A 20,477-nucleotide genomic window follows, 5' to 3' on the forward strand; every position below is an offset into this window, starting at 1 on the left:
AGTTTCGGCCAAGCATATATTATAGTAGTTTGTAAACGACGTTAAAGCTCAATTCCAGGGGAGCAATACATAGCACGTACACGTAGGTACGAATTGGTGGTAATGCGGGTACCGATATCGGGGGTCGATAATCGTTAGCCGACGTTAACGGTAGTTGCGAAGTTAAGTAGTAAGTACACCTCGGTGGAACTTAAATAAAAGGCGGAAAGAAAATGAAAAAAAAAAAAAAAAGAAAGTAACGTCTAAAAAAAAGAACCTATAGGCGATGCGTGGCTATTTGACTGAAATATCGCATCGCTGCTCTACTACCTAGTGATGATTGCATTAGAAACTAACAAAGCGTATTATAAATATTTGTTGCAAAAACCGAACTGTGCACAAAATGACGTAACAATTGTAACATGTACAGCAAATGCCGTAACTGTTAATGAATGTTAATGATAAGCTAACGCCGAATAAACAACTGCCGTTAAGATAGATAAGATTTATGGTTATTGAGAGTTCGATCATATTTCTATATTAAATTGCACAAGCTACAGTTATCACATTACGAAACAAAACTGGTTTACTCTTTAATGCTTATCATCAAATAGTATATAAAGAAAGTTTCTCTCTACACAAGATAATCGTGATATCACTCTTGAAAAGATGCCAACAAGCATTCTCTGTGCCGAGACTCAAGACCGATGACTATTCTGAATATCAAATAAGGCCCGATGATCGTTAAAGGGCCGTGAGCGTCGTCGCAAAGGCAGATGCCATCAGCGGAAAATCGCATTGGGATGCTCGTACGGTGAAAGAGGAAGCGGAAAATGGATGCGAGGGACGACACAGCGTCGCCGCCGTTGCCTCCCGTCGCTCATTGCTACCGTTGAGCTCGGCGTGGGAAGCCGAGTATTGCTCTTTAACGATCGACACGTACATGCGTGAAGAGAATCGCTGCACCCGAGCGAGCTGCATGTACGTCTCGCGCCGTGCGCATTCGTTCGATTCTCACTGACCAGCGAGGACCACCCAAGCATATTCCGAGGACTATGACACGGATAAGCAACAGCCTGCGATCGTGTATCGATCAATTAACAATTGAAGCATGAAAAACGTCATAAATAAGATGCATATGAAATAATTAAGCTGGCTTCGAGATTAATTGTTAAATTGTCCGATAATTTACGCAAATGTCTTAGATATTAATTATATCAATAGCCTGCGATAAAGTGTTGAATAATTAACTATTAAAAAAACAATGTAATGAGGCCAAACTTGGAGTAATCAAGCAGGATTAGCGATAAATTTGCATATTTTTCATGATTTACGACATTTTCTAATATGACCTAACGAGTTAGATAAAATACAGAGATTTGCAAAGCACATCCTGTTCGCACACACATGTATACGAGTCATATCGTATAAATTATTCGTAACTCTAAACGTTCCTTGAAATATGATATTTTGTAGCCGAAAGCAATAATGCGCACTTTATATCCTAAACGTGCACATCCCGATGGTCATCGATCGCTGATGGCTACCATGTCGAGAACATTCAATAACCATTCGTTGCACCTGTGCCGGTAATCGACTTGGATTTTGATAGATGCGAACTTCGATAAAAGGGAATATGGCTTTTTTGGCGGGATCGGCGTAATGAATTAATAGTTTGGTAAGTCATCGAACGCGCGCGGTTTCGACAAAAATTGCCAATCCCATTTAATGATAGAACTTTTATTTGCGGCGCGAGTCATTTGTCCTGCGGCGTGGACACACGCTGCCGAATTGTTTACAGCAGCTGCTGTACGTCCGATCAATGTGCACCTAGAGAGCACTATGACTCACGATAGTGATAGATTAGATACCGATCCATCTGCCGCGACGAACCAATAGACGCATCGCGCGCACGGCGTATTAATCATATTGGATTTTGGTGATAAATGAGCTTGGTAGCATGGCGCCAACGACATTACCGGCCTCAGAGATCTTAAGTTCGACCAAGCTTAATCGCGATATGTAAACCTACTAAACCTACTAAAAATCCTCTAAATCTTTGCTAAATAATTTCCGAGAAAAGATGGTTCGATAATATATTTTACAACTTTCACGAAAAAAAGAAAAAAAAGGTTTGAGTTTTCAATTACAAAAAATATAATTTTTTTTTAAATTGCAATAAAAATTGCATAAATGTGCTCTGACTAGTTCAACTTTTAATCATAAAAATAGAGATAACTATTGTATATAGCTGTAAGTCTGATACCGCAAAATTGTTATTCATAGCATTTTTGATGCTTCTGCATTTCAAACGAGATTTGATACATCGAGATTGTTTTACATTCTTAACATTACAATAGAATGTGGAGTATGAAAAATTAAGTTTCCTATTTTAAGAAGTTCAATAAAGCATTTCGTTATTGTAAATAAGAAAATCGATGCGCGGAAGCATAGAATCGTAAAATCGGAGCGCGTTGGTACGGCGGAAGCTGGCGGCAGTTGCGTCACTGATTTCTTGGGGAAGCGACGTTAAAATCGCACGACAGGGCACAAACGGCCCGATGTAAACGGAGCGTGCACATATTTAGACTGGCACCGCGCTTCAGCGATCTACAACGAAACGCGCGGGCGCCGGCTTGCTTCGCGGAAGCTTATATTTCGCAGACAGCAATTTTAATCCAAATACCTGCAAACAGCTGCAGGAACAATAGCGCTCTTTAAACATCGCTGCCACAAAGTGCAGGATCGTGACGTGACGCGTTGGCACAGATAGGTCATTTCGCGAATTTAATTGCACTTGTGTGAGTTATGTGTTTTCGAACGAAGCATGCGATTCTCGATTAGAGCAATGATTAAAGTGGAGCCATTCACATTTTCACAATCTGATCTACAAAATAATGATTTACAAATCAACAATCGACATCTTCCAAGTATTGGAATGCAAAAAAGAAAAATATATTCTTTTAAGTAAAAAATAAATATAGATCACTGATAAAAATATTAATAATTATCTATATCGATCAATCTAATAATAACAATTTCAAAACATTTTGCAAAAAAGATCCGTTTTTATAAAACTATTCGCATTCCGTTAAAAGAAAAAACGCATAGAAAAATATTAAACAAGTGTCTTTATATAACAAGAATAACAACTTCTTGGAACTATTGTACCTCAGTTTACACAACGCATTTATGACTGACAAGCCACAAGCGATAAAAGATGCATAAGAAGTGTAATTAATGCGCAACGGTTCGGGTGCGATAACGTTGCTAATATATGAACCGTCGAATGGAAGAAGCACATATTTTCCTCATTTCGAGAAACAAAAACGTTTATAAAATTGCTCAATGGAAAATTCAACAATTTTATCATAGTGCTTTTCTCTACAATCATAAAGAGAAATGTGATGAAGGAAAAAACGTAAAATTATCACGTATCAAATAATTGCGCGTTTTATGTACTTAAAAATATATCACTCAACACAATATTGGTTTTGCTCACTATTTGCTCACTGTTACCCACAACAGCTTACATAAATGCCGGTCAAGTGCCTTTGATTGAGTGATTGATTCTAAAATATCCAAAGACTATCGATATTTGAAAATGCCCGGTATATTATTGGTGCAATTCATCACGACACAGCGGAAACAACGTTCTCCAGCCGCGTGCAAACTACCGGCAAATTCTTTTAATTTCCCGACATGGCCTACTTCCGACGGACGGTATTTCCGCTCTCTTACAGCCGCCGGGTGTTCTCCGGGTGATGCTGAAATCCGATTTGGAAATATGGTCGGGTCGACAACCTCTCTAAAATTGGGAAGGCCAGCGCTGAGACTAGCTCTCTTGTACACGCAAACTTTCATTTTCCGATCGTTTTATCGCACGTTGTATAGTTGTTTATCGTGGATAACCGGCGTCACGGTACTCGACATTAGATATTCTTGCAAGTTTTATCGCAGCGTGATTCTTTTGACGTACAATATTTTGTGGCAAGACTACGTCTCGTCGTTTCTTTTGTAATTTTCGGATCGCGACGTATCAAAAGTATCGAGCGTCTCCTTATTACGCGCCGAAAAGCTACGAGTGCTTTCCTCCGCTTTCCACAGACGACCATTTAAATTCAACATTCGATGTGTCACTGTGAAAAGAAATCCTCGTAAATTCTCGAGCTCAACAAAGGCAGCCTCCATCATTTTTAACGGATGGAGCGCGAGATCTCACGGTATAACACGTCGTTGTCCTCGAAACCCATTAACCTCCGCCTACACTACGACGACCTCGGCCCCTACGTAGTTCTCTCTCCTCGTACCTCGCTCTTAATCCTTCCCACTTCCGAACGCGCTCATCCTATCACCGCTGCACCCGAAGCAATTCCGCCACTGAATATGCGCGAGAAAATATCGCGTGCACAACGTAAAGCTCGAGTCCGACGATAGATTGCAATCGCGGATCGGAATATAACGTTAAACAGCATGATCAAAGAATTTCGCGATATCGCGATCAATTGCAATCGCTATTGTGTAAAACACAATTTTTCAATCCCGTGACTGCAATATAACATTATATAAATGAGATTATATAAAACTTTGTTGTTTTCCAACAACTCTGAAGCTTAAATCGTCAATATGCTTAATTGTTAATCAAAAATTAGTATCGACATCTCGATACTAATCTCGGACAATACATACGCCAGCAAGATCGAGGAGTTGAACGCGATTCGCCGTACTTACTTACATTCATCGTCGAGTTTCCCAAGCAGCGCCAGCGAGATTTACAATCGCCGTTTTGCCCGCAGTAAACGAGGTATTTTCGGAAGCAAACGATCGTAGTTAAACCTTGCTGGAACGTTGGGGAGCATTTAAGGGAGAACGACGAAATTTTCATGCGATTCGCTCGGATATGTTGGACGTACAGCTGAGAGATATCGTCCGGATAATAGCGTTACACGTTGTAATGCTGCGCGCATACTCGCGGCGATACTCGGAAAAAGTTATATTTATTTTCTTCCGCGTTTAAAGTTTGATCTATTCGTTTAACGTCTAATCACTTAATTTACATGATTTAATAAAATTGAAAAATGTAAAAGTTAATGAAATGTAGAGGGAATAGTTATTGAGCAGTTTTTAAATAATTAAATGCAATTTTCAATCAAAAAGGAAAATGTCCTTCACTCTTCGAGTAACATATGTACTAATACATGAAGGCAAAATTAATCAAAACGAAATATCAAGCTAATAAAGGACGAAATTAAAAATATAAAAGTACAATATATAAATCACAACGCGCGAATTATGAGTTTTGCGTTCAAAGTGGCAGGTGAACACGTGAAGAAGGATAATTTCCTAAACCTTCTGACTTTTTAGGGCAACGATATAATCTTCTTCGTATGCACCTGTCGAGAAAAGTGAACTAACAGAAACTCACAGCTGAGAGCTGTTTAATCGCACGATGCGTACCGCTCGTAAAACCGCTCGATCTCGCTCCTTTCTCAGAACCCCAGTCCAGATGGACAATGGGTCGTTATCGACGACGGGAAAAATTCTCAACGTTCCCGAACGATCTCGTGTCCCTTTCACCGTCTTTACGATGTGCCGATACAACCACGTCCGCGACGACGATGACGACTTATTTTCTGGATAAGCTTCCCCGACATGGCGCATATTCGCGGCGTGCGCGCTATCGATAGGAGAGCGGAAAGCAAGGGAGACTGGAAAGGAAGGAAAAAAAAACGGAGGAGAAAAAATAGCAAGGAAATAAAAATCGTAAAGAGGATATAGAGAGAGAGAGAAAGAGAGAGACGCGCGCAGGGAAAAACAACAGCGTGGCTGTGCACAGTCGCTGTCGCCGCTACCACCGCCACTCGTCCGTGAAAGCAAGCGCGCGGCTTACGACGGCGCGGGGTATAACAGGATTTAAGCCACTGTAAAACCGGTCCTCCCACCGGATCCGTGCCGCGAGACCGGCGATGGCCATCGCGAAAAATATCCGTCTCGTTTCTGCCGAGCCTGGTCCGGTGCCGGCCGCCAAAGTCCATCGCGAAAAAAGTCCTTTCTCCTATGACGAAACCGTATGGCGTACTTTTCCACGCTCACCACCGTCTTGAAGAATCGTATCGACTGCCTCCCATTAATCTCAAAGACTAGCCTGTAGAACGCTCGCTGAGTTTCTTTTCTACCATTTAACACCGTACCAAAGGTTCGACTTGAACGATCAAATGGCGATCATGACGGAAAGATTGCTGGTTAATCGTTCTTTCCGTCGATAGTTTTCTATTAAACGCGCGAGTTTCTTGTGGTACGTATGAGATGAAAACATTTCTACGTGTGAAATAAGTTTCGGAATTCTGAAATCTATTCATTTATATTCATTTCGCTACGTTAGTTCTTCACAATATTAAAAATTATCGACCCTTTCGATATTTGCTGCTAAATTATGTGCTCTGAATATATAGAGTAGCCTAGAATTTTGCATATATAATTAGCAGACACACCCGCATTCAATGTGTTAATAACTCTGTCTCATTAACCCTCCCACGTCGAAAGAGAGCCTCGGTTTCTTTCGACGCTGTTACGTATCGCCACGGTGAGTCACATTAATCACGGGACCACACTTTGCACAATGTTAACGTCATGATTCGCGCGTGACATCATCCAATTATACAGGATGGAACCGAATAATAATAAAGTTGTAATGGACGTAATAAAATATAATCTTGTACGTTGAAAGTGGCGATTGCCATTTCGTGCACGTATTATGCGTTAAAGATGTAGAAATTGTAAATTGATAGAAAGTGATATGTTTATTGCATTCCCTTCCATCGTATGCTTCAACTTCAACAGACTTTCGGCGAAAAAGAAGCATTTCTATACATAAATTTTTTATCTCAAAACTCTTGTTTTCAACTCCCAGTATCATTTTTAAAAGTTTGTCGGTATCGCTCGATTCTATCCTGCATAGCCTTCGACGGCAAGAAAATCGATCTTGATGTTGTTGGAAATAGACCGGGCAAGAGGCGACGGATTCGTGGGCAATGTACGAGGGGGCAGCACGATATTGCATAGTAACTGCATGGCAGCATTCGCCGCTGCTTAGCGCTTCGAAGGTCACGAGTCGACGACTTCGAGAGAGCCCCTGAGACCGGTTTCCTCACGGGTCCGCGACGTCTGCGGTAATACAGGGTGTTCGTGGAAGCACTCCGCACTTTCGGCAGTCTGGCATCCTTCGCAGTGACCGAAGGCGATATAATTTCAATCAACAAACTATTGCGAAAGAGATATGAATTCAAAATTAAAAAATTTAATTCCTTCTCCTTTTTAGAATATTATAATTCTAATAATAATTAAGTTATACTTTCGAGACTATAATTGTTTTCAACATTGCACCTTTGTGAATTAAACTTGAAAAACTGTCGGTCATTTCAAATTGTCAAAAATTAGATTTCGCAGCGGTGATCGTCCACATGATTAAAATGCAAGTCTAATCTCGTGCTTGCCGCAACTGCGAGTCCATTTGATGCCTTCAAGTGCCTCACAGTTCAACGATTTCATAAACAGTCTGCGAAGTTTCCCGTTACAACGTTGTTGATTAAAAGTTTCCGGAAAATGCGGTGGCTCCGGGGGCCGTTACCATGCATTTTGCTCGCTCAATTTACACATGTACTGCTCGACATGTAGCAACGAGTTACATAGATTACACCCTCGAGTTCAAGCGATTTCTCATCCCCCCCCCCTCCGCCGTCTTGTTTTCTGCACTCGTAGAAAATAAAAATTTATCGACACGCTTGCATAATCCATTATCTCTTCGAGGGACCCGGTTGCTGGCAATCGTATACCATTCCGGCGCTCGAAAACTTTCACTATTTCAAACTATCGCATCCGACCACAATGCGGGCCATCGCGGCAACTAACTTTATGATTATACGAAATACTCAACCGTCGACATCGTTAACGCTTTCGAGATGACCGTGTGTATTCTTCTCCCAACAAATCTGATGCATTTGATAGTATCAATTTCTCGATAATTTGAAGCTTTATGCGAGAGGAGCATTACATCACGGAAAATATCTTACAAACTAAAGAAAAAATTTTCCATTTTGCACCTCTCTCATAAACTTTTTTAATGCATTAATATATGCTTATAAAGTTATTGTTCTAAAAAATAATATAAAAGTATTTTTCCGTGATTCCGTTTTTTCCAAATAGATACACTGTTATTTAAAAAACAGTTATTTCCGTAATTTTTTCATTTTGAAAACTTGCTACGTCCACAAAAAGACTCCGAGTGTAAGCTAAGACATTTAACCAGTTGCTTTTGCGCCGCGTCCTTCAAACGCACCGAGTGCAACCATTCGTTCTCAGTTGGCTAGACGAACAAATACGCGAACAATTTGCACCGTTGCGCTGGCGCGCGGCACACGAATGGCCGGCCGCAATTTAACGGATTACGCACCGCGGCGAGGGAGATAATAATTGGAGACGTAACTTCAGCTGCCTGTGACTACGGGGACAATAGGTGAGACGGCAAAGGGAAACTCTCCGACAAATAGTTGTGACCGGTCGACAAGTGCATTATTGTCGGACGGATTGCGTTATCACCTGTTCACCGGTAATTGCCGCTCCAATTACTGTCATTATCGCCGGGCAAACCAATTGATTAATGTACACAAACGCCTCTCGATCTCGCCTTTCGCCAGCCCGACAAGTGTCGCGGCCGCACGCCACTTGATTCGAATCGTCACAAACGACCGAGCACACCCGGTAGATCGACGCGCGGTTCTTGACTCGAAACTGCACGAAACACGTGTACATTTAACTGGGATGAAGAATCGTTACGATTGAAGATAGATGCATAGATCTCTTATTAAGTGTTATTATAAATAGATAAATCAACCTGACATAAAAGAGTGACGTATGATTCAACCTGCTGTGTTTTCTCAGTCTGTAAAATGAATTAGAAACGATGTGAAAGGACATGTACGGAAGAGAAACTGATGCAAGTCTTTCACGGTGACACAAATTTCTCAACTTCCGCTGCAAAATGTATCACGTTGCAACAACGTTGACACAACGTAATATTAAAGTCGCCGTATTACCGTAAAAAAAAAAAAAGATACCAAGAAAGTTTCATCGCTCAGTTAATTGATAATAAAAAATACATTAAGTAGTCTTAATGATTAAATTTCAAATATCTGTACAAATGACAAAAAGCTATAACACGCGCGAATACACACTTAAATGCAGGGCTTAGAATTCCCGCGGAAGCTATTTCATTCTAAATCCGTGAAAATTTATTTTTGCTGCCAATTTCCGAGTCAATTTCTTTTGTTAGATCATAAAACGCGAGTGTACCACTTATTGCGCGCGGTGACATTATTACAATAAAAACATTGTTCTAACCACTATTCACCTCACTGCGTTTCTTTCTCACCTCCTCATGGCGCGAGATAAGAGCGAGTTTCCAGAAGGAAGAACGCGGAGAGGATCCTCTCTAGGCGACATAACCTTCTAATAGATCTTCTCTGGGCGACATAACCTTCCAATAGATCTTTCTCCGGGCGACATAAACCTTCTAAATCCCCCGCGGACGAAGCGTTTCGTTCGCACGTTATATCATCGAGGAGAGAGGTACAGTCGGAACCATAACTACGGGTTCGCGCCCGACAACAATATAGCCACGTATTGCGTTAAAGACGCTTACAACAAGTACACCCGGTATATACGCGCGTATCTCGTAAAGTAATAAAATGTATAAATATTTTTTTCCTACGAGAAGAATTTTTTAAAGAGACACACTAGGTTTCACTGTGAGAACGCGATATCATTGCCACGACAGCACTTCAAAGTTTTACGATCGCGGCAAGATGATACATTTGTGATAATAATTTGGGAAATACAGGAAAATAAATTTCAAACCTGTAAGTACGTGGCCGGAATAAACGTCCCTCTTTTCGGAAGAATCCTCCACCAATTTCTTTAATAATAAAATAATAAATAATATATTCATCAGTTCAGCAGATTGGTAGTTTAAAGCATCGTATACATTTGCGATCGTGCAAATGTAGGTAGGTAATTAATACAAAAATATGTATATAATTTTCCATTTAGATATATTTTGTGTTATTATACTTGTTGTAATTATTTAAGTGACTAAAGTTTTTGAAATTTATTTTGCTGCATTTCTGAAAATTCCAAGTTATCTCGCACATAAATATATACTAAAAAGGGACAGCCCGACCATTTAGAAGCTAAGAGACCCCGCATTTGTCAGACTCCGGAACAAATTATTGGCAGGCCGAAAGTTCGCCACAATTTACTGTTAATGCAGCTATGTTTTCTCTTTCGATGTTATTACGCGCCATTAAAAATAGATAACCGCGCGAGTCGCCCGCCGCGGCTCTTTCCCATTCGCCCGTGGTCCAGCAGACTGGCGGATAAACGAGGGAGATTCTGGAAAGCAGAATACGGGAGAGTTCCGCGCGATCTTCTCTCAGCGACATAAACCTCCTAAATCCCCCACGAAACGTTCCGTTCGTTCGTGCGCGCTATATCGCCGAGTCGCTGCTCCCCAAGTAGTGCAGTGCAGTCGACGACTGCAGCTGTGACTCACCCCGGCACTGCAGCGGCGACGGCGGCGGCAGCGACGCCCGTTGCAACGAATGGCGCCGTAGCGACGCCGATGAAATTTTCAACGAATTTTTCGCGAATGCCCGTACAACGGTAGCGGCTGTGCAACGCACGATAGTCTTCCGTGCTCTCTTATGCTAAACACAGTTACGAGAATATATTGGACGGTCTCAGTGTTGCGCGAGAGCGCGGCCGAGCGACTTTGGGCGAAGGACAACGCAATTTTTCTGCCGCATTCAAGATGAAGGTCCCGCGATAGCGTTCCGGTCCTTTTTCAACATTTTGGCGCAGCGAGCACTCACCGAAAAGCTATCCACGGGAGTGCACGGCTGTGCTCCAAGCAAATTATGAATGTTCTCTATATCGCGGGTAATTTACTGCGCAGTAAATAATTGCATAAAACACAGAAATCTGGAAATAAAAAAAAGATAAGAAAAGCTTAGTTCCTTTAAGGAAGCAAAAGAAGAGCAGCTTATTACAATATACAGTATAAAAAATTGTTTGTTTGACATAACTAAGATGTTGTATTTAGTTTGGTACAACTAAAGAGTTACAAGTTAACTGAAGCAAGGAAATGGTACATAAAGAAGTGAGAACAAAAACAATAAAATATACATGAAACGAATGCGGAGTCTGTCAGGCGGCATGCGAGCAGTTAAGGGTTAAAAATGGCCGGGAAGGTTTCTAGGAGTTTCTTCTCTCTCTCTCTCTCTCTCTCTCTCTCTCTCTCTCTCTCTCTCTCTCTCTCTCTCTCTCTCTCTCTCTCTCTGTCCCGTGAGATAAGCTACAGCTACAGCTAGAATACGGAAGTTTCGCGTGATCTCTACCTCTCTCCCACGACCTCCAAAATCCTCCGGACGAAACGCCTCCCACCGCCTTCGAGCTCGATCCGCACTCGTGTTTTCTCACCCTTCGGTACTTTCCATCTTTTTCACGCGCCTTCCCCGGTCTTTTGTTTCCATCTCTTTTGCACGATTACAGCCTGAAGAGCACCGAGGCGCCATTCGCGCTCTGAATAGATCAAGTTTACTGCGCGAGCAAGACTCCTATATCAGGATTGAAATGATGAATTCACGACCGCTACTATTTCTGACAAATTAAATCGCAGCAAGTGCGTAATTTGCATGTAGCAAGAATTGAAAAATTTTAATGCATAATACAGCAAGCCATAATTTGATCTCATGTTGAACGTTTCTTTGATCAAAGAATCTTCACTTGGCAAAAATTTCATTGTAAATATTACCATTCTTTTCACATTACTTACAATATTATTTTAATAATTAAATACTAAACTAAAAATCCTATCTATTAAAATTAACATACTTTTATTAAGTTCTCCTTTTAAAGATAGAATAATTATGAATTTTTTAGAATCTTATTTTCTTGTTGTATATCTGATCGCAATTGTATAGAACAAATCGAATGCAATGCCTTATGTCACAAGGATAACGCAGTATTCACACGGCAGTTACAAGTGCATGAAGACGCGATCTAACATAATTGTTCTCCATAACGGCGGGTTAAATGGCTAAAAGTTTCAGCGGAAGGAACGTTCTCGATACAGAGTTAACTTTCGCACGATTGGGCGGGAAATAATTTCGCGACTACGTGAGATCGTGGAGGCCTTGTGAAATATTCGAGTATCTCGCGTCGGGAAACGGAAACGGACGTGGCGGAAATACCGTCCGGGAATTCGCCGATGTCGTTCGACATAGAGCGGAAGAGAGGAGAGGGAACAACGAACGCTAATTCCTCGTGGATTCCCCGTTCGCATGTCAAAACGCGTTGGGGAAATTCGCCCGAACGAAGTTGGGACTTGGAGTGTATTAAATTCGCAAAGTCCCTGGTTGCCAGTTCGATCTGAAACCGACTGTATCTACATTTATTGCGCTCGTGACTTCATTCTTCCGGCGCGTAAAACAGTGACTCGATTCCATTCCCGCTCGACAGCGAACCCACTGTCAGTAAAGCGTCGGAGAGCCTCGACACAAAAGAATTCGCTCTAAGACAAACCTTTTGGAACTTTTTCGTCTTTGTTCGGCTACATCTCACGGAAATTTGATTCCGCCGAGAACTTCTCGACACTCCTCGACCGCGAGGCACTACGAGGAGTAAGAAGAAGGAATAATACGAGTGCTACAAAAAGCGCGCGTACATCAAAGTGGTGTGCTAGACAAAAGACGGCTCCATTTGTGTCCTAGACAATCGTTTATATAGATGTTTTTCTTTTCTTTTTTTAAATTTTTTTTACTTTCCGCGGACTCGTCCACAACTACAAGATGACTCACTCTTATCGCACTAAATGTAACGAAAATTTTTTGACAAGTTTATAGTTTAGCGAAAATTTACTCGATAATTTATATTGACAAATAAACAGTTGTGACGTATCTAGTTCAGTGCTGCACATAGTCAATAAGAGCTCGTTTAGCGGTTAATTTCAAGTAGTCTTGAAGAGAGAAGTTTTATTAAAAGTTTTATTTAACTTAAACAGCAAAATATTTGACGCTGGAAATTAATGAGATGCAAGCAAATAATGGTTTTTTCAATTATCGTTAAAAATAAATTGACTTTCAAAGAATCTGTTAATAAATAGATATTCTATATACGGCCATTTAAAAACATCACGCTGTGCAACCTATTTCAAAGATACTGCAACTTTTCTCTAAATGTACAATAATATCGTATACGCAATATTACAAACGTATAATATATACATACTTCATTGTAGTAAATCATTGTAACGTGCGATATCAGTGTTACAGAGTTATTCGTTGATAAAGTTACGCGATGAAAATTGCGAAAGAAATAATTTATGGCATCAATATTTGTTTTTGATTTGCAAATAGAGTAGCGACTATTGGTGCAGTCTTATAGTCATACAACCTCACATCAATATTCATTAGATGAAAACGTCGATGCCCCAATTTATCACCAACAATCCGAATAGCCGATTATCTCCCCGTTCGCCAGTTCACATTATATACTCGAAGCTTTCGAAGCACACGTTTCATCCGTCCTCTTAAGCGCCAGCCATATTTACACGCTTATCTGGCCTAATAATTTCCTGTCGCTTACGGGTTACTGACTCGAGACAATATCGACGAAACTTGCGTTCAGTTACGCGGCAGAATTGCGCGAAACGACGACGACGACAACGACGACGACGACAACGACGACGACGACAACGACGACGACGACGACGAGGAGGACGACGACGAGGACGAGGATGAGGACGAGGACGAGGACGACGAGGACGACGACGACGATGACGACGATGACGACGATGACGACGATGACGATGACGATGACGATGACGATGACGATGACAACGGCGGCGGCAGCGACGATGAGAGCAACGCAGACCTGTAGCGGCGTGGCGGCGACGCTTTCCGAAACATCCGAGGATAGTCGCGTCGCTGTCGTGCAACAAACTTTTGGATATCCGACATTATCTCAAGCGGACTAGCACGAGATCCTTTCACCGTGTAACCAATCGACGCCACACTAATACGAACGCGAGATTATACGTCACGTTACAGCAACTTCGTCGCCTCGCCCAAGAGGGATGCGCGATAGGTCGAAATAGTTCACTCGTATTAAATCAGCTGTGCACCTGATATGATTGATTACAGCTTATAATCGAACACGGAAGATCGGTAGAACACGTTTGATATCCGAGTGCTTTGTATCTCTCAACCAAATGTACAAAAAGGTATCTTTAATAAATTGCAACGAATAAAACGAAATATCGTAATTGAAATATCGTACATTTTAACGAACAAGTAAAATATGAAAATTTGAAAAATTTATACGTATATCGATATACTATCAGACATATTAAATTATAAACTTATGAACATTGAGATCGCGACAAAAAATTAAAACATACATAATTTATAAACGTCACTCATTTCAGCTTTCAAGCAAACTTTATAAATTATGGGATCGACCTATAAGTTGCTCTACATAGCTCAATTATCGGCTATATCTGAAATCAAATTATTATCTCCTGCATGAAATTCGCGAAAGCAGCTTTTTCACTTTTCGTTTTTCCAATAAACGCCGCAATTTCGCGCGACATCGAGAACTGAGAGAGGCGTGTACGCATACCGCGTGTCTCGTTTCCTTCATCGCGCGATATGCACGGAATATCTCCAATGTGACGCTTCAACACACAAAAACAAAAAAAAAAATTCACCGCGAACATCCTACTAGTAACGCAAAAAATCCGCCAAGATATTTCCGCTCTTCGGAACAAAGCGATCCGTTACATCGCGAGGCAGCATGTCCGCGAATGATCGATAAAATCAAAAAATAGAATGTTCTCGGTGAACGACGCAATGTACCTACAGAAAAAGGAAAAAAGGAGATATTTCTCCACATTCGTTCCGTGCTCTGCGTGATCGAGGAAAACAGACAAAAAAAAAAAAGAAATCGTGCGATTGCCGCGCCGACCTCTGTTTAACGTTTGCTTTGTAGTCGCGTGCGGAAGTCCGGACATTCGCGGATTTCCGCGAGGTAATCTAGCGGTCCCTGCGCTGGCTCTGGCTGCCACCGTCGTCGCTATTTTAACCAGATTCGTATAGATAGAAATCGTATAAATGGGTCATACGTCTGCCAGAGGGATGTCATTGCGCGCAAAATGCACAAGATCCGATTTAACACGATTTCCACGATCAACTACAGTCAAATACGGAATATGTTTCTGAACAATTGCATTGTTTTTCAATAAACAAATCGAGTAGTGTTGAAATAAGTCAAAATTAAAAAATTGTTTTCACAATAATTATTGTTATCTAATAATCTCTTATCAAACAATTACAATTGAACGCGATCCAACAAAACGTAAATCAATTTTTGATGAAAAATATTAAAAATTTTTTAATGTTCTGTTCGACGTTATTGCAGCAATATAAGTAATATAAACCTATCATCATATGTCAAATATATCATAAGAATAAATTCGATGCAATAAAAACAGAACAATCAGATCGAAAAATGATACCTATAAATTGATTACAATGGAAAATGCGAACACATCGCTTTTCATTAACCATTTCCATCGTATTTTCCGTAGTAATATACGACGTATATGTTCAGTTTCCAAAAATTTAGATACACTATATTACAGCATATCGATCGTGCTCTTTATTAAAATATACGTTTTAAAGTTATAATTGTACTAATTTTTCACTAATTAATTCGATTCTACTTCAACACATAAGAAATACGTATTGTCGGTATAATTATTAATGGAATTGAGATTGGAATTGGAATAAGAAACATTACATCCGGTGTGAAACAAAACAAGCATAGAAGCATAACGTTTTGATCTTCGCCAGAGAAACAGAGAAACATCGCAGGTATGATCGGAATAGTAATCCATCGTTTTTTCATCGCGCGCGACAATTCGAGGGTATATACCTCGGGATTGATCCCATTCGACGTGACACAATTCACAGTAAGCGTGGACGATTCATATATACATATACACGGACACATACGTCGCTCGAGACACTCCAAATAGATGGAACTCGCATAGATAGGCCATTCGTTTGCAGACGCCATTGTGAAAAGAGTCGCCCGGCTTTATGGAGCGGGGAATGTCGACGAAATTCGGCGGACGCGACAGTCCCGGAGGACTCGTTTAATTTTTAATTAAGTCCGCAGAGAACCCGGGAACACCAACCGAAAACTTACTCCGCCCGATGTTTTAGCATTAAAGCATCGGCATCGTTTCGCGCGTAAAACCCAAATTGAGTGTCTCCACGCGAACTTCGGAGATCAAACTTTAACCCTTTCTAGACTAAACTTTCTCTCTTGTTGCAAAGTTGTTTGTTAATTTTTTAAAAATACCATGAACTGAGAACTCTAAAAAATGTACAGAGTTGAAGCTGCATTTTTTATTATTTAATATTTAAATAAAAATTTTTGTGAAAAATAATATTCCCTTCTCTGGCATCACTACAAGTTATCACAATCAATGCTGGAAAATATTCCAATAGTTAAGAGGAAAGAATAATAATTGCCACTAAATTCAATAAGTAGAATCAGTTTTGTCGTCCAAAAAAATAATTCCGTCAATACAGATCTTGATTAGCGAGGGGGAAAATAAGAAAAATGATTAATAGCTTAAGCATCGAACTCGATGCACACAGCTCTACAAAGACGATATTGCCTGATACATTCTCCTACGTATTATCGGAGCATTTGCAGAGACGAGGATAAATATTTTTTGTCACTGATAAATCGTCCCTTTACAAGAAGCAAAGTATTGAAATGTCTAAAAGTAGGTCCTCCGTGCCGAGATAAAAGTTTTCCATGAAACAGAACTACTCTACTGTATACACGGCTTTGACCGTCGCGTCCGATAACGGAGACGAAATTCAAAGGATCTCGGAATCGCCCCCAATCGTGCAAAGATACTCCATGATACCGGATCGCCGTATCGTGCGCTTGCAGACCGATTTCGCGAGAGAAGGAACGTTAGGAGGAAAAAGAAAGAGAGGGAAAAAAGTACGCAGCAGGGAGACGTTTAAAGTATTTCAAGGGATCACGAGGAAGAGCTATTATCGAAAAAGGATTTCACCACGCCTGTGTTCTCGCCAGCAAGAAGTGCCGGGGAGTCGCGCGAACCGAGTTTCGAGTTTCCATCGGAAATTTATCTGTCCTCATTGGTCATTCATACTTCCTGAATTCCGTCCCCGCGACGCACGGCGACGCGACGCCTTTCCACGGCAAGAAGAAGATCCGGAGGAAGACTACCGAGCCGAAAAATTACGAGTTTATGCGTCGTTCTCGTCGACGTTTACGACGAGAGCGGAATAATGCACGAGCACACAGGGCGGTTACGCGGAGCGGCAACGAGATCGTCTCGTGTGCTCGTGTATGTATTTACGGCACGAAAATTGTCACGGCCGCTCGCAAACTTTCCTTTTAAAATAAACGCGAACGGCGACGAAGCGAAACGCGAACTCGTTTATTAAAGTAAAGAGAAATACAGGCGCCGCTGCCGCCGCCATCGTCGAGAACGCCGTGTATATTCGGAAAGACGGCGGCGGCGCGCTCGCGCGTTGCTCTAATCGTTCAAATTAAGAATTATAGTACGCCGCACCACCATCCTTTCCTATTCTCTTTAGACCCCCGACGCCAGGGTGGTGCTCTCCTCTCAGTGGAGGTAATAAAATACCCCCCGCTCGTTCCCGCCTCACCGCCGGCGAGTCCACGGCTTTTTCCTCGTCCGCGCGAAAGGAAATCGGAAGACGAAAAAGCGGCGGAGAAAGAGAGTAAAGGGTCTAGTTACGTCGACGGGGTGAAAGTGAGAACTCACCGGAAATTAAGGTCGCGGGCCAATACGCCGAAATTGTCACGAATCTCTGACTTTTCACCGCCTCTTTTTTCGCGCTAATAAAATCCTCGTGTTTGCCATTGTGAGAGAGATTCAGCAGGCTCACTTGCAGTGAGCCAAACTTCATATATGAATTCATGAGCAATTTCAGATTCGGATTCCTCGTCAATAATATCAAGCCACCAATAATTTCTAATCAAAAGACTACAGAAAAACAAATGGATCTTTGAACAATAAAAATGGCCAACGCAATCGATTTTTCTCCGTTCTCTCTCATTAAACATTATTATCGCTCTCTATTATTCTAGCTTCAAACGCAACGAAGATAGGAAATGGGAAGGAAAACTTGATTCGAAAAACAATATATCTCGACGGTAATATGCCCACAAATAGCGCACTATATATGCATTTGCACGTCCATTTGCGTTTAGGATAATCCAAGCATCGAATTACAGTAAAATGATTCCCCTTCCGTAAGGAAACAGCTGTATTTGTAAAGGATCAATTTACAATCATGATCGAAACCTTGATATAACTTTACAACTCAAACCTTAATAAAACTATAATAACTATAATAATTTATTAACTATAAATCAATTTATATTTATATAAAAGAATAAGAGTAATATTTTCATCTACATATATCGCAAAAAATGAGTAGCATTTCATCGTTTTTGTATAAATAATTGCGAGACAGTTTCCAATATAAAATAATTGAAATTAATAATTGACAGTTGGCTATCAATTTATAAAAGTGTTCGCATGCATAAATCGTCAATCAATCAATCAATCAATAATCAATGATAACCGAGGAAAACGGCAAACTAGCTTTCCTCGTTGCATAATTCAATATAAATATTGTTTGGCTTAGAATTGATCGGGAGAAACGAACTACGCGTTTGCGAATGTTTGCCTATTGACTGCTCGACGGTCTATGTATAGAAATATCGACCTTCGCTGCGCCTTAGAAGTTAATCGGATTTAGCGTGGTGCCGTATATAGACGCGATCCACGACCTAATAAAATGTGCTAACCTGGAAGCACATGATAGAACCTTCGCGGAAGGGAATAGGATGTATCGATCGTCAATGTCTCAACACTGCGTTTAATGGCGATGTAGTTTTACGCTTCTTAAAGCGACGAAACGCGTCTAACTTAATTTGCGGTTTACCGAAGAATTCCAGTGGGATATAAACTACTGATCCATGTAGCACAAATGTTCCGCATGCCTGGCACGACGGCGAAGCCGCCGAATCTCTTTTAAACGTCTTCTTATAGACCGAAGCCTGAAGCAGACCGGTATATCCTGTATCTTAATGACAAAACGCAAAACTTAAGCAATCATCTTTCTTCCTCGCCGTGCAAATGCAAATAAAGATATAAATAACCAGAGCGCAATAAAAGTTGACATATTAATACGCCATAAAATGCACTCTTGCATGCAAAAATAGGCACATTATATATACATCGAATGTTTCATATACGATTTGGAATAAATCATTAAAAAAGTTCTCAGCGTTGAATAATTCAAATATTCTAGTAATAATTTTATCATAAAACGAAAATTCGAATTATCATTTTTGTCAACTAATAAATCTTAGTAAAATAATTACTTGCAATAAATATGTAAAAGCTTTTTGCTTTTTCTGAAACTAAGTAATTGTGTTGCTAACATCTTATCTTCAACACAGCCAGAGATGAATATAGCAAAACTCCTTTTTCAAGTACAATCGATCGAAAGTCAAAAAAAGATGGGGCCCTCAATTTTTCCTAAAATGCCTTAATTTTCGCAAGAATTTTCTCACGGTCCAAGCAATTTCGCTGCAACAAGCCACACAGTAGGTTATTGCCGCCTCGCCATATTCGCAATCAGCTTCTCGAATAATCCCAGATTTTTTATTACGCGTGAACAAGAAAATAATTGATGAATCAAGTGTAAAAAGAAAATGTTTTGCTTTTTCACACGAATCTTAACACAATAAAGCATGTAAAAATGCATTTTATAAATAACAAACAAAAAAAGTGTATAAATTATATGTAATTTGCGTATAAGAATGTGGAAACATGTTCTTTCCTTTCTAAACCAAGTAATACACTGCGTTTACTATAATAATTTATAACAAGTAAGCTGCAATCCCGAAAAAATGGGCTTACAAGGAAATAACATAGAATTGACGTTATAATAATGACGCAAATTGGCCGAAACTGGTTTGCATCGGAAAGGATACGCCAGGCACGAAGGGGTTAAGCGGCCGGAGCAACGAACTATATAATATGGACCCACGGTGCCTCGGGGTTCCAACGTTGCGCAACGCCGAGAGACAGGTGGTCTCCCATTTTAACCCCGGCATAGACCCGACGGGCCCAGCCAGGTTGTTCGTCTTATGTACACGTCCAAGCAAACGCTGTGTCGTACGGAGCGGAACAAACTGCCATATTGCATCCTACAGTCATCTGTTAGATGTGAGCAAAGCCATGTAACGAGTACAAATCTTGTCTCTGGTAAAGATTAATTAATTTTGACGAA

General features: G+C 40.7%; 1 protein-coding gene and 1 long non-coding RNA gene across 22 annotated transcripts in view; both read right to left on the reverse strand.

Annotated features, from left to right (window-relative positions):
* mbl (muscleblind) overlaps nucleotides 1–20,477 on the reverse strand; it is a 363,403-nt gene that overhangs the window by 296,355 nt on the left and 46,571 nt on the right. The window lies entirely within an intron of this gene.
* The window catches only part of LOC136999969 (uncharacterized), a 35,419-nt gene continuing 26,254 nt past the window's right edge, over nucleotides 11,313–20,477 (reverse strand). Inside the window, exon 2 of the long non-coding RNA XR_010890290.1 lies at nucleotides 11,313–20,404. This is a non-coding gene — a long non-coding RNA (uncharacterized lncRNA). The remainder of the gene's footprint in view (nucleotides 20,405–20,477) is intronic.

The sequence above is a fragment of the Linepithema humile genome, chromosome 5 (genome assembly GCF_040581485.1).
Source record: "Linepithema humile isolate Giens D197 chromosome 5, Lhum_UNIL_v1.0, whole genome shotgun sequence".
NCBI classification, from domain to species: domain Eukaryota; kingdom Metazoa; phylum Arthropoda; class Insecta; order Hymenoptera; family Formicidae; genus Linepithema; species Linepithema humile.